At 36.9% G+C, this 19,880-nt stretch overlaps 1 pseudogene; it reads left to right on the forward strand.

The window, feature by feature from the left end:
• Positions 1 to 507, forward strand: part of LOC137642174 (hatching enzyme 1.2-like) — a 458,262-nt pseudogene extending 457,755 nt beyond the window's left edge.
• The last annotated feature ends 19,373 nt before the right edge of the window (positions 508 to 19,880 follow it).

The raw sequence follows: 19,880 nt of genomic DNA on the forward strand, positions 1-19,880 counted from the left end.
GACCATCTGTCGGATCTTGGGGTTATAGGGGGTCGAAAACTTTCTTTTTTATTATTGCTTCTTTGAATCTTTATAATATTCCTTATGGATAAAAGACTTCATTCGTATGTATTAAGTTTACTGTGATGTCACAGTTTTGTTAAGAAATACAGTGAACCTCTTTGGTCATTATCACCGTCATCATCATCATTTTCATTATCATCGTTATGGTTATCATTGTCGACGTATTCGTCGTCCACGATATGGTGCTCCTTTTATGCGGGTGTACATCAATGTCGTTCCCAAGAGTTGTTCCCTTATCTTACTCTTTCCTTTCACGGAACTTGACTGGAAGCAACTAAATAAAAAAAAAAAATCTCTCTCTCTGTATGTGCGTAAAAATGCAAGGATTTCTTTGTTTCTATATTACGGTGCCTAGCCTAGTTTATAACTTGCTCTTCTGATATTTCCTGGATTTAAACTTTAGAGAAAAGACTCTCCTCTTACATATAAGGTACACACTTTTGGAAAGTTAAAAAAAAAGAGGAAAAAAGAAAAAAAAAAAAAAGAAAAAAAGTTTCACTGGTTAGATGGAAAAGAATAGAGAAAAGAAAGACCATTTGCTTCATGATATTCTCTATACGGTAAAACTGTGAAGTACCAGTTGGGTAAACATAATAATTTTTCTAAAGCACAGCTAAAGCAAAGTATCGAAACGATGGCAAACATAAAATAATGAAATTTACCGAACCTGATAATTTGGTCAAAGCAGTAGACAGTCTATTCTTCCTTCAACCCTGCAAAGACAAGCGAAATAGAGCCCGACAAAGATCAGTGCTGTGGGCTGAAGGGAAAGTGAGACGAAAATATTATGGAAGAGGAGAAAATCAAATCAGTTAGTTTCCACCAAAAAAAATCTTGTTATAATCAGCAAATTTAAGAGCATCTTGTGTTAACATTATTTGGTTTTGATTATTAAGAAAAAATTAATTCAAAAATTAAATTTTTGAGAGAGAGAGAGAGAGAGAGAGAGAGAGAGAGAGAGAGAGAGAGAGAGAGAGAGAGAGAATTGATATGAAGTGAAAGAATGAAATGGGGAATAAGTGACATTATTTTGTGTAAATTTATCTCAATGAGTAACTGATACCAGAACCATTCAATAGCAGCTTTTTACACGTGTTTTTTTTTTCTTTGATGGCACTAGTGTCGTTAGCTTCATTCCATCGGAGCAGCCATCACATAATTTGCCAGTGTCTGTGAGGTTTTCTTTTATACCGTTTTATTCCGTTTTCTTTTATACCGCCGTAGAAAACGGTTTTTTTTTACATTAGACTTTTTTGTCTTTATTTATTTCATTGTTGGCATAATTATTTAATGGCTTTGAGCCTATACTTGTGTGCTTTCATAGACCAAATAGTAAATGATAAACTCCCTGGTACTTGTTTCATTACATAAATCTTTTCATGAACACAAACTGATCTGGAGAGCGAGTTCTCTTCACGTGACAACGATAAAGTTTCCTTTCAATCATACTTAGGCTATAGCCATAGACAAAGAGGTAGATAAAATTGCACAGCATGTGACAGTTAGCATACAATCATCATATGTAGCATCCTCCCATTATATGCATTTTATATCTATGTATTTTGACTATTTCATATAGTCTTATGTATTTCAGTCCCTGGGATGAGCAAGCAAGCAAAATACTATGAACTATGGCTTCAACAATTTAGAGGATCAAAACACAATCTCAAACGCAATCAAACAAGGCCTACAACACCCTCAAACACTCCGAATTTCTCCCCTAAGACATTACCATCACAAACAGTATAGAATAGAACACTTCATTTCTTACAATAAATCTACGGGATTTAATGGGTAATTTACAGGCAAATGGAGTAATACTCCGCAGGTGCACTAAGTAAAAGATAATAGGGTTGACAGCAATGTAGAAGGAAGGAAACGAGAGAATAGGTGAGGTAGAAGGCTATAACGTGAGGACAGTTAGCGAGTGAAAGCTGAGAACTCAAATAATGTCTAGTGTACCACTTGTTAAGCAACGACAGAACTACTCTCTTAAAGAGCCATGGTAGATAAGGAGAGCTCTTTAAAACGTAAAGAAAAGCTAATAGCTGTATTGACACTATACCACACAATGGTTGTACGACAATATAATGTAAGACAAAAATGGAATTTTATTAACAAAATTTCTTTTTTCTATACTCACCTCATGTTCATATTGCTTCTTCTCCATAAGCCCGGTTTAACTGACCGTAAAATTGAAAATTTTCATTATTAAATTCAATAAATATAAGCCCTTAAGATAGGAATAAAGCCCTCTAACAATAAATGTTAAGGAGCCCAGGTTGCTACACCAGCTAAAGTAAGCACAGAAATAAGAAAGATTTATTATTAAAATCCTATTTACCTCTATGAATCTCCTCGAAGTTCACTTTGCCAACTCCCACAGTTAGTTGGAGGTGGGGCACAACTGAATGAAAGGGGGATAAATATCAGTACAAGTAATGCATAAAAGGTTAGGGGTAACTAACCTTGTCTAGTTTACTCTGATAAACCGTTCAAACTAGGATTTGAAATACTGGAATCGATTGGTTACTAAAGTAATACAATACTGTACTATAGATTGCCTTTTCAAGATAATGAATTGCAAACGCCTACTTGGTATGCCATTGAGCTGTTGCTAAACCTTAAGAAAGATTTCTAAAAAAAAAAATCAGTAGTTGAGCTTCTCACTTTCAAGAATTTTGACTTCCGGTTCTAATTCCTTGCGAGATTCTGTGACCAAATCTTTAGCAAGAAATGTCAAAAGTATTTTTGCTTAGCAAGCAAATAGGTACGCCCAGCCCACAGAACAAAATATGGACACTACCTCTACTACCTTTCATTTTCTCCAAATATAATGGTAGTTCTTACTGGCCAAAGAAACATTAGCTACTAAACTGCCTTCATCCAGTTTTAGTGAAGGGATATGAAAAAAATTAAGACAGACTCTTAGTCTTAAAATAATTTTTGGCTCTGAGAGTCTGAAGGTAAAAGAGACATCATATTGTGCACCCCAAAACCTACCTTGATCAACAACACTTTTAATTCATTTATGTTTTTGCTAAAACCAAAAAGACCCTTATTCTTCATGATGAATCAGAACATACCATAAAACAAGGTTAAGTTAATCTATATTATGATTTTCAGCACACTAGTGCTACCAATGATCTTGTATACTACTGGAACATTAGTGGTCCGTACATGCTGAGGTTTACGGCTGAAATGTTAACCATATGTAATGGCATCTCCCTAAGGATCTACATGTTTATGTAATGGTACCACCTGAGGGATGTAATGGACGAGGGAAATTCATGCCTTTAATCAAGAGAATTAACCATTCACTATGATTAAACATTATTCCTAACTAACTACAGAGAAATAATATATCTTTAAAGTGTTTTTCACCCGTAAAGGTAACAAAAACCTGTTCATAAGAAATTACCACACTGTAATAAATCCATGATTACTACAGGCTGACCTTGTAGGTTAAAAATTAACTGTCAGCCAGTGTTCCTGTGATGCAACCAACCAGCTGAGATAATACAACACCAATAATTTTTTTAAAGAGCTTTTACAATATGAAATGACATTTCCAGAAATTGAAAACAATATGAAATCCCATTTCCAAAAACTAAAACAATATTCTTTAAATGCATTTACTTTCGTGAAAGGTAGGATACATTAAGGCTTCAGCTACCAAACTTGTTGTTCTGCCTGGCAATCTAGATGTCATATAGCGTATCTAGAATTGCAGGAATCCAAAGGTTAAGCTGTAGAAGGATTAAGTAATTTCCAAAATGAAGACTTATAAGGGAGGAACTCGATTCTGTAAGGTGCAGTGAACATTCCGAATCCTTATTGAAGAAATATTAAGTAACTATGACCACTAGACTTGACTAATGAAGTTAAGTTAGCCTAAACAACCTGGCAGGCCAGTCAAACTTACCACCCCCCAGAGATGGCTCACTGGCCTTTGAGAATAACAAAATTAAGTAAAATATGTTAAAACCTAAACAGATTGATCACTAATTTGGCTGGTGTGTCATACCATTATCCACTCTATAAACAAAAAAAAAGTATTGAATTGCCAATGCCAACAGTATCTGGTGATCTCCAGCAGTCAACCTACCAATCACTGACCTGATCCAATGTTGATTAACTTCGCTGATCGGACAAGAAGCAGAGCTTTCAACATGGTATGGCCAGTGACTTCTCTCTGTAATTCACCTTGAACTAAAATTACTTTCCTCGGCTGTTACGTGTCAAGAGAGGCTGCCATTCAGTTTACAATGAACAAGCTTTATCACTGAGCAGTGTACACTCTCCATTTCCATAAACACTAACTTCACACGTAATTGCTAATAGGAATTGTAATATAAACTCCTCACAAGAATCGTTTAAAACTCTGTGTTTTCCCCTGTGCAGAAAGTTAACCAAACATGTAGTTGCTAAGTCAACATGTCATAAAAACTTATGCAATTTGAGTTGAAATTTTGATAATCCCCTGAGATTTTAAAGAAATCTCATATGATATGCTACGCCAACAACGTAAGTGATATGTGACTAACGAGAAGTGCTTAATTTACTTAGTGGAAGGATATTAGGCTTAGACAACCCACTCTGTGTTCTGCATCACACACTAGTTGTATTATAGAGCGACTAGGATTGTGGTTTTGCAAAGGTTTAGTAGCAGAAGGAATTAACGTATGTAAAGATTTCCAAGGTCTGTGCAAGGCTTTTGAGTCTGTCACGGTACTTTAAGAATCCATACTGAATGACATGCTATAAATATTAGATTGAATTTGGGAGTTAAGTTGGCAATGGGGTGTGAATGACCAGAATTACCATTATTAAGGGAGAATTCATTGGAATTCTGAAGTATAGTAAATGATGCAAGTGATGTCAAGACCTAGTGAAGCTCATCACTATCGAAAGCTGACTGACCTTGTGTTGTTCAATGGTTGAGGCGTGTCATTATCATCATCCCCATTATTATAAAAATCTATAAATACTATTGCAAGCAAAGTAATACAAATTATCTGAAATTAGGATAGACATCGAACCACCAGAGTAGTTACTATATGGCATATATGATCATCTATCTACCACTTGAGCATTATATTAAGGTGAAATTAGATAGGTGAGACCTGTAATTTTGCTCTGACTCTAGAACTAAGTTGATTTCAGAGCTCCCCATAAAACGTTATTGGCACTAAAAATCACAAAATAACAAAATCCAAACCAGTTAGGTTGTAGCAAAGACAAAGTTTCGAATGGTAGTATATTTTTTTTATCAATTTAATAATGGTGATTGATTCTATAACCCATAGATCATCATCATCTCCAACGCCTATTAACGCTAAAGGGCCTCTACTCATAAATAAGAGAGTATCAAATAAAATGTCATCATTTCATATACAAATAATGGGCCCAGCCTTACCTCCTCAAATAGATTTTCAGAAACATAAGAATTAACAGCTTAGAAAATCCTACCAATACTTTAACCCACAAAGAGCCATAAGTAAGTTATCTCACAGACCATTTATCAGCATGACGAATGAACTTCAAATCTGGTATTATGCTCTATAAAGAAGTTAAGCAACTGATTAATCTTATACATGAGAACAATTAAGTTTAAATAAAACTTACAGAACAATTTGATGAAACTTTAAACAATAAAGTCATTCTCATTAAAAGTGATAATTTAATGCATAAGCCAAATTTCGTGATTTTTTTTCACGAGGCATGATGACTGGATCAAGACTGATTACAAAATTGCCCTTCAAGACAAGATCAGGTTAATTAGCATATGTATGTGTTAAAAATGGTCTAAGCACTAAACATAAACCGAATCCAAGACAACAATTCTTTAAATCTATCCATAACGAAGTCGGAGAGTTGAGTTGTGTAAACTACCTTAGAAGTAGGCATTTTTCACTTTTTATTTGGCAGGTTTATAGATTTCAGAACTTATCTTAATAAACTTATCTTCATATATCTCGGCAATAAGGTTATGCCAAGATTGAAAAGGGGATACTTCCCCACTTTCACCATCTGTTTTTGAGTTTCGTCTTCCTCATTTTTCTGCCATGCAGGACAATCAGAGTGAACATCAGCTTATTTCTGTGTTTGTTTACCCTTGGAAAAGGAATAGCTGTGAGAACCTGTAGACTCTTTATCAGATTTTAATTTACAAGCATCTACATTAGCTCCCATGAATGTTTTGCAAGTAGAGCTAGTGAGCTAGCTTACAAGCAAACGACGAACAATGTGGTCTGAAACGATGCAAATTATCAAAACTTGTTGAAACTTTGTTAACTTCGCAGAATTTAAGAGAATCATACAATATGCCACGCCATCTACTGCACATAAGTAATATGAGACTGGCGAAAGAACTTACTTTAGGAAATGGAAGGATATCAGGTTCAGTCTTATGGAGTGACTAGAATTATGTTATTGTAAGGGCTTGGCTGTAGGAGGCCCTTGAATCTGTTGAGTGCCGTATATGTTTAGAACTGTTACTGAATGAAATGCTATGAATATTAGAAAGGCAACGAGTTGAAAAGGGCCAGAATTACCAATGCTATGGGAGGATTCACTATACCTTTGAAGTTCAATAAAGGAAACAAATGATTTGACCTTGTGAAGATCATCACTATCAAAAGATGGCTGAACTAGTATGTTGTGTAAAGGTAGAGACACGTCAATTTCGTCGTCATCCCTGCTATAATCAACTAACCTAATCATCCCCATCTTCTCTCCTGAACTAACAAAATTTCCTTTTCCACTAGAACTGTTAACCGAATTGGCAACCACTGGAACATACTTTTCATGAGTGGTATCGAGAGTGAAACGTACTCTTTACAATGATTACTTAAATCACAAAATTGGCAGACACAATACACAAGGAGAATAATTCCCGTACACATTCCAAGCGATACTTGGTAACTAAATCAGGGTAACATCTTAAAACGCAGTATGTAAACAATCTAACTGGGTGCGATCGGTTGACGTAAATAATTAAAGGCTAGACTACATGATGTAGAAATCTGGGCTTACCATTACGGGGCTCTATTCCTTTCTTAAGGGCATTAATTTCTTCAACTGAAAGAAAATTGGAAAACTTTAAAATCTCAAAAGTTTTACGGGTAAGTGTCAATTAAACCAGGCTTCTGGAGAAGCAGCAATATGAACACCAAGGGAGATTCATAGAAATAAAGAAACATCTCAGGATGACGTCCTTGAAGAACTTCATATCATAAATTTTAGGTATTTTCTTTAGTATAAAGAATTATTATACATTCACACAAACATTATACATACATATTATACAAAACAACAGCAACAAATACAGCCATTTTCAGTCCATTACAGGACAAAGACCTAAGAAATATTCTTAACCATGTCTGGGGTTTGGCTATTTTTATCACCAGGCTAGCCCTTGTGGATTGGTGATGGTGGGAGACTTTATGCGGATCGCTCACAGGAAATCAACCTAATATGGGTGGCCCTGACTAGTACAGCTTAGCTGATCATGGTGATACACAAACCCTGAGGCATTTGTCCTGTAGTAGACTAGTAACGGCTGATAACATATATGGTGTGTGTGCATAACATTTTTCATTTGTACTCTTTCATTATACAAGTTTTGTACAATTGTTTGTATGCAGTCAAAATTACAACAATAATCACTTAATTTCCATAGTGTGTTAAACTGGCGAAGTGACTAAGTAGGAGAGTAGAAGTAGTGACATGAAAATCTCGTATATCAAATCATGGAAAATGTTTGAAACATCAGAATGTAATAAGTGCTATTATTCTTTTTTTTTCGGAGGGGGCTCTTTAGTTCAGTTGCGATCCGCCATCTTATCCCATCCCTTCCATCTCACAACTCACTTGAAATCCTGAGACAGTAAGTAACATTGGGTCCAGTATAATAACGAAGTCTAGGTTACATCTCCGTAGAAGCAGTAAATAACGTTTTCTATGATTGATTCAGGATACACTACTTCAGACCCCTAATGAATGTATTTCATATATTGTACAATGGCTTAAAAAAAAATTGATATTGAATAATAAGAAAATTACAAAAATTTTCTTTTTCAGATTATCCCTCAGTAAATGGTCTTTATGGAAACATTCGTGAGGATATTACTGTTCATTATTACTGATATTAGGTAAGCTATAACTAGTAGGAAATGCAGGATGCTATAGACCCTAGGGCTCCAACAGGGAAAGTAGCCTAGTAAGGAAAGAAAATAAGAAAACATCGAATAGTGTGCCCAACTGCACCCTCAATGAATAGAACTTTAACCCAAGACAGTGGAAGCCCATGCCACAGAGGCTATGGCACTACCCAAAACTTGAGAACAATTGTTTGATTTTGTAGTGTCCTTCTCCTAAAAGAGCTGCTTACCATAGCTAAAAGGTTTCTTCTACTCTTACCAATAGAAAAATAGCCACAGAAGAATTACAGTGCAGTAGTTAAGATTTTTTCTGTTATCTTAAGTGTTGTCAGTTGCATAAGAAAAGGGAGAAAAAGTGTAAAGAATATGCCAGACTATTTGGTATATTTGTAGGCAAAATGAAAATTCTACGTAACTAGAGAGGGATCAAATGTCGTACAATCGGGCCATTCAAAGGACCCAATGACTCTGGCGGTAGTATCTCAACGGGTGGCTGATTCCATAGCCAACTTACTACCAAGGTAACAAGAACCGCCTAAGAACAAATATTTAATTTATTTCTCCAGTAAAAGTCTTCATATTTTAATTAATAAAATCTTATCATTCAATGTTTTTGGTTAATTTAAAATTTAAACAAACGTGGGGAGCAAACTTTGATAACAACAGGGACAAAGCCAGAAGGCGATCATAGGTGTGACGATTACGAAAAGCAAATATTAAAGGAGTAGAGATAAAAAATATTTCTATATAAAGATCAGTGATACGGGTTGTACTTAGAAAAAAAATAAAAACGTTAAGAATAAAATACCTTTCAGATAGATTGTTTTTATTTATTTGGCCAGGCAGTGGGACTGTGGTTGATTGATTGATTGATTGAAAGTTTTCTGGCATCCTGATATCTAAGGTCATTGACGCCGATAGCATTTATTATATATGAAAAGTAAAAGAGAAGTCACTTAAAACCACAAAAGTTAAGAGTCATTATAACAGTTAAATAGTTTTCAGAAGACCTGCTTCTGAAATAAATCTAAAAATGGCGCTCGCATAGTAGGACACATCATGTCCAAGAATCTTGGCAAGGATGAACCTGCCATCCTCACCTCGAGCCTCAAACAGATATCTATTTCTCAAGTTATTAAAATTAGGGCATTCGGTTAACAAATGCCTCACTGTTAAAGCTACTAATCAGTCCTCGCAATACGGTTGGTGTTGGCCCTTCAGCAGAAACTCGTGTGTCAACCGAGTGTGACCAATACGGAGACGACAAAGAGTCGTCTCCCATTTTCGGGGTATCATGTTATACCTCCAAGGTTATATGATATTTGTTACTTCCCTCATTTTATTGCCACCTAGATTATCCCAGTGCTGTTGCCATTTATTACAAACCAACTTCTTGATGTAAGGTAGGAAATCATTACAGGATACCTCCTTGGTAGCAGCTCGGATGCCGCATTCTTTGACAGTAAATCTGCCTTCTCATTCCCAGACACACCTACATGTGCTGGAACCCAACAAAATTGAACTGTTATATCTCTCCGTCCAATAATAAAAAGCCATTCTAAAATCTTTAAAACTAGAGGGTTACTAGAATTAAAAACTTCTAAAGCTTGAAGAACACTCCTTGCATCACTAAAAATTGTAAAATTACCCTCCTTTTCCAAAATTATTTTCTCAATAGCGGTTAGTATGCCATACAGTTCAGCAGTAAATATGAAGCTGTTAGAGGAAGTGTAATTCTACAATTAAAATCATTACTATGAACTCCAAATTCAACGCCAGCATCAGATTTGGAGCCATCAGTATATATAAAAGTCGATCCCCTATGTTCTGCAACATGTTCCATAAAAAGAGACCTGAATCTTAAGTCAGTCATATTCTTCTTAACTCCAATAAAGTATTTACAAAAAGATACGTCAGGTAATTTCCATGGAGGCGTTGACGATACCTTGAATGGAAGCACCTTACTTCTAATTATTTAATTGTTTAATAATTGTTTCACCCGAAAGCCATAAGGTTGAGGAGATTTTGGGTGCAACTCAAAGTAAGTTGAGTGTCTTACAAGGCTTGCAGTCTGAAAGGCTAAAGAATCTTTGCAATATAAACCAATACCGAATAATAGAGGACATTCAGTAAAGGTCTAGAGGCAACTTCCCAACATCAACAAAGAGACTTGTGATAGGTGAGGTTCTAAACGCTCCTGTGGACAATCTAATACCAACATGATGTATAGAATCTAATATTTTTAACCGGCTTGGGGTGGCTGAGTATATTTTGCATCCGTAACTAATTTTGGAAAATATCAAGGCCTTGTAAATTTTAAAATAGTATTGCGGTCTGGCCCCTATGATGTATGGGACAATACTTTTAAAAGATTCAGAGCCTTAAGACATTTAGTTTTTAATGCTTTCAAGTGAGAAACCCATGTAAGCCTACAATCAAAAATCAAACCTAAAAATTTAGCTTCACTTGCACATGGTATCTGTTGACCTTTAATGTATATATCCGGGGCTGGATGTACTTCCCGGATACGACAAAAATGGACAATAGTAGTTAAACTTGTCAAGAACTTAAATCCATTCATATCGGCCCACAGGATAATTTTGTCAATTGCGAGTTGTATTTTTCTCTCAACCATTGCCATTCTAGCTCCAGCAAATGATATTGAGAGATCATCCACAAATAATGTTGAGAGAACATCCCGGGGAATGACTGAGGATATCCCATTAATTGCTAGTGCAAAAAGGGTTACACTCAGCACACTCCCCTGACACTTACTCTCTGATAGAGCTTTCCCTACTCTCACTTGAAAAACTCTATTTGAAAGAAATGCCTGAATAAATAGTGGCAGCTCTCCTCTCAATCCCAATTCATGAATTGTTTTAAGTATACCATATCTCCAAGTGGTATCATATGCATTTTCAAGGTCAAAAAAAGACTGCCACGTGGTGCTGTTTGGAAGCAAATGCTTCACAAATAGAGGACTCGAGTCTTATCAACACATCAGTCGTTGAGTGCATTTTTCTGAATCCACATTGAATCGGTGATAAAATACCCTTCTTTTCAAGGTACCACATCAGTCTTTCATTGACCATCTTCTCCATGATTTTACATAAACAAAATGTCAATGCAATAGGTCAGTAGTTTGCTGCTAAAAACTTGTCTTTACCAGATTTTAAAAAGGCTAAAATAATGGCTAGTTCCCAAACACTTAGATAACTATGATCATGCCATATTCTATTAATAATGCTTAAAATAAATAACTTTGTATTAAAATGTACATATTTTAACCATTGCATATGGAATTCAATCGGGTCCAGGGGCTGTATAGTTACATGTAGCAAGTGCGGAATCAAGTTCTCTTTCAGTAAAAGGAGGATTATACGATTCTTCCTTTCCTGTTGCAAAATTAAAAATTTTCTTTTCTTCTATGCTCCTGTACTGATGACCAGGAGCTGCTACACTCTTAAGTGATACATTTGAAAAGTGGTCAGCCAGGGCATTGCTAACTTCATTTGCTTCAGTCACATACTGACCATTCACTTTCAACACTGGTGGTGGGTTTGGATAATTTTGCTGGCAATCTTTTTTTCTTTCCTCCATACAGAAGATATTGGTGTTCTACAATTAATGGAGGAAACAAAACCCCCAAGATTGGCGTCTAGCTTCTTTCATGGCATGACAGAACTGTGCTCTACACTTTTTGTAGGTTATCAAATTTTCATCCATACGGCGTCTACGTAATCTAGTCAGAGATTTTCTGGTGGCTCTGTGCAAGGATGCTAATTCTGAAGACCACCACGGGACTTGTCATCTTTTGAATAGTCCTGTGGTTTTGGGAATCGAATTGATCTCTGCTGTATGGAGAGTTCCATTCAGTAGGTCTATGGCATCATCAACACTCTCAAACTGCTCTGCACTACCCTCTATTTCACTAAGCTCACGAAATTTAACCCAGTCTACCTTGTCTAGATTCCATCGTGGCGATCTTTGTATATGTGGACCCTTGTTGGTGTTTATAAGGATAGGTGCATGATCACTAGTATGCCAATCATCTAATGTCCTCCAATTGAAACCAAGAAGGCAGTTAGAGCTTGCAATTGAAAGGTCAATGTATGACAAGGTACCTGTCTGAACATGGAAGTGTGTGGGCTTTCCTGTATTAAGGAGTCCTACATCCTCGTTTTCCACAATTGATGAAATAATACTGCTCCTGGTGTTTGCTAAAACATCACCCAACAAAGGATGTCTACCATTTAAATCCCCAAGTAAAAGAAAAGGTTGAGGGAGCTATTGAATCACCTCTACTAAATCATCACACGATACGTTATCATTTGGAGGCAAGTACAGCAAACAAATTGTATATTTTCTCCCTATATCAATCTGTACAGTCACTGCCTGCAGAGGTGTACGGACAGATAAAGGTAGTTGGGGAACATCTCGACGAACGTATGTGAGACTTACGCCATTGCTCCCTACTCCGTGATCATAAGGTGTCCTATAACTAATATATTCGAGAGGACAAGGGGTATTAGCATCAAGCTTGCTCTCCTGTAGACATCCAATTATGGGGGAATGCTCGTGAATTAAGAGCTTAAATTCTTCATATATGGCCCTCAAACCCTGACAATTCCATTGCAAAATGGATGAAAAAACTATGTATTATTTTCTGGATGACATCTTGGATGAGGTCTTCCCATTGACAGTTTTTGATTTGACAATATTTTCTGTAGGCTTCTTAAGTTTGGGTCTTGATAAGTTAGGTTTTATATTAGCCTTTTCAGTGTTGCTCTTACCTAATTCTTGTGGGGGATGGTGGACCTCAACTTGAATTTTTGATTGATTCAAGTTTTACTGTTGATCTGAAATATCAACAGGCAAAACATCATATCTATTTGATGTCATAACTTTGGTGTTTTTAATGGATGGGGGTGAGAGAGATGGAGGTCTCTCTTTTTCCTATTGACAGGTGGTGATTTATTAGGTTTTGATGTTTTCCCCACTACAGGTGCACCTGATAACTCTGTTTTATGTGGAACCTCCATCAAATCAGGCAAAGATATAGCCTGAGAGAGGTTAGTATCATCCTTTGTAGTGGGGGACAAAGGTTTACTAGAGGTGAGCAAAGTCTTACGTTATATTCTTGCCTTATCCTCAAGAATTCTATCAGAAGATGGCAAATTTTTTTTTTTCTGGGGAATAGAGGCAGTATTAGGTGGGTTGGATGTCTCCTGCCTCATTTTTTCTCCTGAATTCAATACTTATGCATAACTTGCTGATTTACTCAATAGTCTCTTGGCATGCCCCACACTTATGTGTTCGATACTGGATTTATTGAGAGCAGCCTCTTCCAACTCATATTGCTGGCAGTTCCTATCAGGAGATTTCTGATTCAAACTGCAGTTTATACAATTGGCCTCTAGTGTACATTCTCCCTGGTAAACATAGGAGCAAGTACTACACATTTCATCATTCTTGCAAACTTTACATGGATGCCCATATCTAAAGCAATTAAAACATTGCAGCGGCTTCTGCTTAAAAGTTCGAACTTTAATTCGTTCATTTTCTATGTAAATCTGGAAAGGCACATCAGCATCCTGGAAAGTCAGGATAATCATTGACGTTCCAGGGACTTTATGCACTTTCCACACAGTTAAAGGACACATGGCCAATATCTCCTCTTCTGTAAACTCATTTGTCTCTATTAAAAACTACTCCCCTTCCATAACTGAAGTTTAGATGGGGTTTCACATCCAACTTTATGTCATCGTTCTCTATATTTAAATTGCAAAGTATAACAGATTGAGTTTCTGATTTTGCACTTATTAGGAAACTGTTCTTTCCAAACCGAGATATATCTCCTGGAGCGATGGTACCTACTTTCTTTTGAAGAAATTTACATATCTTGAAATAATTTCCAGTACTCCCTTTTGATTGAGCAACAAGCCACTTTGGTGGTTTTGGCTTTCTCTGGGAGGGTACAACTACCTCTATACCTTTATCAATCCAATTTTCAGGTTTATATACATCTAGATTCTTAGGTACCCAATCGCAAAGAGCACCCTTCAAATTCAAATTATTGATTTTAATATTCATATCACTGATTGCATTGAATGCTTCATCATGGTTATCAAATGATATCCATGAATCCCATTTGTCACCTTCAAGCCTCATTCTAATTTCCCTGATGTGACCATAACATTGAAATAATTTATACAGCACATCATAATTGGTTTCAATGGGAATCTGAGTGACATGATTGACTGATTGATTTAAAGTTTTCAGGCATCCTGACATCTGAGGTCATTGACGCCGGTAACATTTAACTTATGTATACAAAAATAAAAAATAAATTAAATAAAAAATAAAAGAGTATTCAATTAAAATTATAAAAGTTGAATGTCATAAAAGTTAAATATTTTTCAGAAGACCTGCTTCTGAAATAAATCTAAAAATGCCACTTGCATGGTAGGACACATCATTTCCAAGAATCTTGGCAAGGATGAACCTGCCACCCTCACCTCGAGCCTCAAACAAATATCTATTCCTTAAGTTGTTATAATTGGGGCATTCGGTCAACAAATGCCTTACTGTTAGAGGTACTAAACAGTCGTCACAATACGGTTGCTGTTGGCCCTTCTGCAGAAACTCGTGTGTCAACCGAGTGTGACCAATACGGAGACGACAAAGAGACGTCTCCCATTTTCGGGGCATCGTATTATACCTCAAAGGAGATATGTCATTTGTTATCTCTCGCATTTTATTGCCATCTTGACTATCCCATTGCTGTTGCCATTTATTGCAAACCAATTTCTTGATGTCAGGTAAGAAATCATCACAGGGAATGGGATACCTTCTTGGCAGCAACTCGGATGCAGCCTCCTTAGCCAGTGAATCTGCCTTCTCATTCCCGGACACACCTACATGTGCTGGAACCCAACAAAATTGAACTGTTATACCTCTCCGTCCAATAATGAAAAGCCATTCTAAAATCTTTAAAACTAGAGGGTTATTAGAATTAAAAACTTCCATAGCTTGAAGGACACTCCTTGCATCACTAAAAATTGTAAAATTACCCTCCTTCTCCAACGCTATTTTCTCAATAGCGGTTAATATGCCATACAGTTCGGCAGTAAATATGGAAGAGGTCAGAGGAAGTGCACCTCTACAATTAAAACCATTACTATGTACTCCAAATCCAACGCCAGCATCAGATTTGGAGCCATCAGTATAGATAAAAGTTGATCCTCTATGTTCTTTAACATGTTCATTAAAAAGAGACCTGGCTTCTAGGTCTGACATATTCTTCTTATCTCCAATAAAATATTTACAAAAAGATATCTCCGGCAACTTCCATGGAGGCGTTGATGATACCTTGAATGGAAGTACCTTATTTCTAATTATATCCAGACTATTTAATAATTGTTTCACCCGAAAGCCATAAGGTTGAGGAGATTTTGGGTGCCACTCAAAGTATGATGCGTGTCTTACAAGGCTTGCAGTCTGAAATGCTCGAGAGTTAGGGAGTCTTTGCAATCTAAACCAATACCGAAGAATGGAAGACATTCGGTAAAAGTCTAGAGGTAACTCTCCAGCATCAACAAAGAGACTTGGGATAGGCGAGGTTTTAAAAACTCCGGTAGACAATCTAATACCTGCATGATGTATTGAGTCTAATATTTTTAACCAGCTTGGGGTGGCTGAAGAACATACCTCACAACCATAACTAATTTTGGAAAAAATCAAGGCCTTGTATAATTTTAAAATAGTATTGCGGTCTGCCCCCCACGATGTATGGGACAAAAATTTTAAGATATTCAGAGCTTCAACACATTTAGCTTTTAATGCTTTTAAGTGAGAAACCCATGTCAGCCTACAATCAAATATCAAACATAAAAATTTAGCTTCTCTTGCACATGGTATCCGTTGACCTTTAATGTATATATCCGGGTCTGGATGTACTCCCCGGATACGACAAAAATGGACAACGGTAGTTTTACTTGTCGAGAACTTAAATCCATTCATGTCAGCCCACTGGATAATTTTATCAATAGAGAGTTGGATTTTTCTCTCAACCATTGCCATTCTGGTGCCAGCATATGATATTGAGAGATCATCCACAAATAATGTTGAGAGAACATCCTGGGGAATGGCTGAGGATATCCCATTAATTGCTAGTGCAAAAAGGGTTACACTCAGCACACTACCCTGAGGAACTCCTTCTTCCTGGAACTTACTCTCAAATAGAGTTTCCCCAACTCTCACTTGAAAAACTCTACGTGAAAGAAATGCCTGAATAAATAGTGGCAGCTCTCCTCTCAATCCCAATTCATGAATGGTTTTAAGTATATCATATCTCCATGTGGTATCATATGCCTTTTCAAGGTCAAAAAATACTGCAACATGGTGCTGTTTGGAAGCAAAGGCTTCACAAATAGAAGACTCTAGTCGTATCAACACATCAGTCGTTGAGTGCATTTTTCTGAATCCACATTGAATCGGTGATAAAATACCTTTCTTTTCAAGGTACCACATCAGCCTTGCATTGACCCTCTTCTCCATGATTTTACATAAACAAGATGTCAATGCAATAGGACGATAGTTTGCTGCTAAAAACTTGTCTTTACCGGGTTTTAAAAAGGCTAAAATAATGGCTAGTTCCCAAACACTTGGGTAACTATGATCATGCCATATTCTATTAATAATACTTAAAATAAATAGCTTTGTATTAAAATGTACATGTTTAATCATTGCATATGGAATTCCATCGGGTCCAGGGGCTGTATCATTGCAATGAGCAAGTGCGGAATCAAATTCTCTTTCAGTGAAAGGAGAATTATATGACTCTTCCCTTCTTGTTGCAAAATTTAAAATTTTCTTTTCTTCAGTGCTCCTATACTGGTGACCAGGGGCTCCTTCACACTTGCTGGATACTTTTGAAAAATGATTAGCCAGGGCAGTGCTAACATCATTTGCTTCAGTTACATACTGGCCATTCACCTTCAACACTGGTGGTGGGTTGGGGGTGAATTTGCCAGCTATCTTTTTTACTTTCCTCCACACAGAAGATGGTGGTGTTCTACTGTTAATGGAGGAAACAAAAGACATCCATGACTGGCGCCTTGCTTCTTTCATGGCACGACGGAACTGTGCTCTACATTTCTTGTACATAATTAAATTCTCATCAGTTCTGCGTCTACGCAATCGTGTTAAAAGATCTTCTTGTGGCTCTGTGCAGGGCAGTTAGTTCTGAAGACCACCACGGGACTGGTCGTCATTTGAATAACCCTGTTGTTTTTGGAATTGAATTGACTCCTGCTGTATGGAGAGTTTCATTCAGTAAGTCTATGGCATCATCGATATTTTCAACTTGTCCTGCATCCCCCTCAATTTCGCTTAGCTCACGAAGTTTATCCCAGTCCGCCTTGTCAAGATTCCATCGTGGCGATCCCTGTAAAGGTGAACCATTGTTGGTGTTTATAATGATTGGTGCGTGATCACTAGTATGCCAATCATCTAATGTTCTCCAATCGAAGTCGAGAAGGCAATTAGAGCTTACGATTGATAGGTCAATACATGACAAGGTACCTGTCTGGACATGAAAGTGTGTGGGCTCTCCTGTATTAAGGAGTCCCACATCTTCATTTTCCACAATTGATGATATGATATTTCTCCTCGTGTTTGCTAAAACATCACCCCACAAAGGATGTCTACCATTCAAATCTCCAAGTAAAAGAAAAGGTTGAGGGAGTTGTTGAATCACCTCCACTAAGTTGTCATACAAAATGTTATCATTTGGAGGCAAATACAGAGAACAAATTGTATATTTACGCCCTATGTCGATCTGTACAACCACTGACTGCAGAGGTGTATGAATAGACAGAGAAACTTGGGGAACATCTCGACGAACGTATATGAGACTTTCGCCATGGCTCCCCACTTGGTGATCATATGGTGTCCTATAACTAATGTATTCGCGAGGACAAGGGGTATTATGATCAAGTTTGCTCTCCTGTAGACAAATAATTATGGGGGAATGCTCATGAATAAGGAGCTTAAGTTCTTCATATTTGGCCCTTAATCCCTGACGATTTCATTGCAAAATGGAGGAAAAAACTATGGTTTATAATTTGGTAGACCCCTTGGATGGAGTCTTCCTATTAGCAGTTTTTGATCTAACACTATTTTTAGGTGGTTTTATTAAAGAGGGTCTTGATAGATTGGGTTTAGAATTTATGATTTTCTTTTTGTCTTTTTGATCTGATTGTTGAGGAGGTTGGTGGACCTCCACTTGAATTTCCGATTTATTTAAATTGACTTCCAGATCAGAAATATCAACAGACAAATCATCATCTTTATTTGACGTCGTAATTTTGATATTTCTTATGGAAGGGGGCGAGAGAGATGGAGGTCTCTCTCTTTTCCGATTAGTAGGTTTTGAGCAACCAGGTTTTTGCACCTTCCCCAATACAGGTGCACCTGGTAACTTAGTGTCAGGTGGCATCTCCATCAAATCAGGCAAGGACATGGCCTGGGAGAGGTTAGTACTATTGTTGGTAATGGGGGACGAAGGCTGTACAGAAATGGGCAATGACCCATTTTTAATACGCTGTGGCAAAGCCTCAGAAGGCAATATGATTACCTTGTCATGCAGTACTTTATTATCAGAGGTTGTATTTCTTTTCTTAGGATTACTGGCAGTGTTAGGTCGGGTTGCTGTCTCCTGTGGTAAATTTACCTTTGATTTTAAGGCCTTTGCATAGCTGGTTGATTTATTCAACAGTCTTTTTGCATGTCCCACACTTATATGTTCTAAACTTGATTTGTTTAGGGCAGCTTCCTCCAACTTATACAGTTCGCATCTCCTATCAGTTGATTTATGATTCAAATTGCAATTTGAACACCTGGCCTCAAGTGTACATTCTCCATGATAAGTTTTGGAGCAAATACCACACATTTTTCTATTTTTGCAAACTGTGGATGGGTGTCCAAATATAAAACAATTAAAACATTGCAGGGGCTTTTGTTTGAAAGGCCGAACTTTAATCCTTTCATTTTCAATAAAAATATGGAAAGGTACATCAGCATCCTGGAAAGAAAGTATAATCATTGAAGTTCCAGGAACCTTATGCACTTTCCATACATTTAATGGACACATAGAAAGTATCTCCTCCTCTGTAAATTCGTATAGGTCCTTATTAAAGACCACTCCCCTTCCATAACTAAAATTTAGATGAGGTTTCATTTCCAATGTAATTTCATCACTGCCTGTCTTTAAGTTAGACATTATTGCAGACTGAGTCGAAGATCTGGCATGGATGAGATAACTGTTCTTCCCAAAACGAGATATATCTCCAGGTGCTATGGTTCCTACTTTTTTTTTTTGATAAACTTACATATCTTAAAATAATTCCCTATTATCCCTTTAGGTTGCTGCCACATTGGTGGTTTGGGTTTTCTCTGTGAAGGCATGGGTACATTTCTATCTTTTTCAAACCAATCAGCAGGTTTGTACACATCCAATTCCTTTGGGACCTTATCACAAAGAGCTCCCATGATGTTCAATTCGTTAATTTTGATACTACTAATATTACTTATGGCATTAAACGCTTCATCATGACTTTCAAAAGATATCCAAGAGTCCCATTTTTCATC

The sequence above is a fragment of the Palaemon carinicauda genome, chromosome 6 (genome assembly GCF_036898095.1).
Source record: "Palaemon carinicauda isolate YSFRI2023 chromosome 6, ASM3689809v2, whole genome shotgun sequence".
NCBI lineage: Eukaryota > Metazoa > Arthropoda > Malacostraca > Decapoda > Palaemonidae > Palaemon > Palaemon carinicauda.